Raw genomic sequence first — 1,338 nt, 5'->3', positions numbered from 1 at the left:
CAGGACTGTCTCAGGAAAATTAGAATACACAATATTATTATTATTAATATTATTATTATTATTCTAATTTCCTGACTGTCTCAGGAAATTAGAATATTGTGTATTCTAATTTCCTGAGACAGTCCTGTATATATACACAGGACTGTCTCAAAAAATTAGAATATTGTGTATTCTAATTTTCTGAGACAGTCCAGTATATATATATATATTGTAAATAAGATCTAAAGGTTTTTTGAGTGAAAGCAGTGAATTAGTCTTTTTTTTTTTTTTAAATTCTAGTTACATCTGAGATGCAATTGTTCGCTGTTTTCAACAATATACATAAAAAATAAAGACATTGATTGACTGAAAATGATAAAATGTCTTGTTTTCTCATGTAAATCTATAATTGCTCTTCACCTAAAAATATATTTGTTTTATCCGATTACTCGATTAATCGATAGAATTTTCAGTCGATTACTCGATTACTAAAATATTCGATAGCTGCAGCCCTAATCGGGATTAATCGAATCAAATCGAATTGTGAGCTGTGAATCATGATACGAATCATATCGCCAGATATGAAGCAATACACACCCCTAGTTCTAATCAATATGAGGATGTACTCATGACATATGAATTCCAAATCATATAACCGCAAATGTGGCTGACGACTTATTTTGCAAATATACAATATAAAGAATTTCTCTTTGTGTAGTCCTCAAATAGTGGATATTAAAAATGAAGTGTATATTTGCATCAAATTTACTTGTTATGTTCAAGCAAACTCTAACAGAAAAATACATGGATAGCAGCAAGGGGCACTACTGTCACAAACAAGCCTCACTAAAAATAGATGACATCATAACGGGCTAGCGTTCCCCTGATCAATTCTATCGATTCCTCAGCTTTTTTTGTGATGAGATGGTTTATTTTTCCGTTCAGAACACATTCTGTGTCCTTTTGTGGAAGTGCTTCTGAAGAAAAGCTCCCCTGCCCTCCTCTCGTAACAGCAAATTGGCATCAACAAAAAGCCAGGCTGCTCTTTGTTGCACTATTAAGGGTAAGAAGTAGTCAAGGCTCACAGTCACGCTTGGCCTCAGGAACTGCCTTTGGTAATGCTTGTGTTAACGTGGCTGGCTAAATTCAGATATGTCCGTCTCCTATAACATGTATTGATATATTCATCAGCCGTAGCCACAGCTGTCTAGATGCTGGAGCGACTCATCATTCAAAGCACGATGTCAAGCGCAAGACTAGACAGGAGAGCTGGACTCGAACGCCACCTCAGCATCTATTGTGTTCTTTATGCAGCATCGAGCTGTCTTTGAGTCTGCACAGTTCACGCAGAGTTCAATT

General features: G+C 35.7%; 1 protein-coding gene across 4 annotated transcripts in view; it reads right to left on the bottom strand.

The window, feature by feature from the left end:
• The window catches only part of wnk3 (WNK lysine deficient protein kinase 3), a 72,693-nt gene that overhangs the window by 31,002 nt on the left and 40,353 nt on the right, over positions 1-1,338 (bottom strand). The gene's annotated exons all lie outside the window — the stretch shown is intronic.

This window comes from Corythoichthys intestinalis, chromosome 2 (assembly GCF_030265065.1).
Source record: "Corythoichthys intestinalis isolate RoL2023-P3 chromosome 2, ASM3026506v1, whole genome shotgun sequence".
NCBI classification, from domain to species: Eukaryota; Metazoa; Chordata; class Actinopteri; order Syngnathiformes; family Syngnathidae; genus Corythoichthys; species Corythoichthys intestinalis.
The sequence above is the reverse complement of the archived record's forward strand: the minus strand, read 5'-3'. Positions and strand labels throughout refer to the sequence as shown.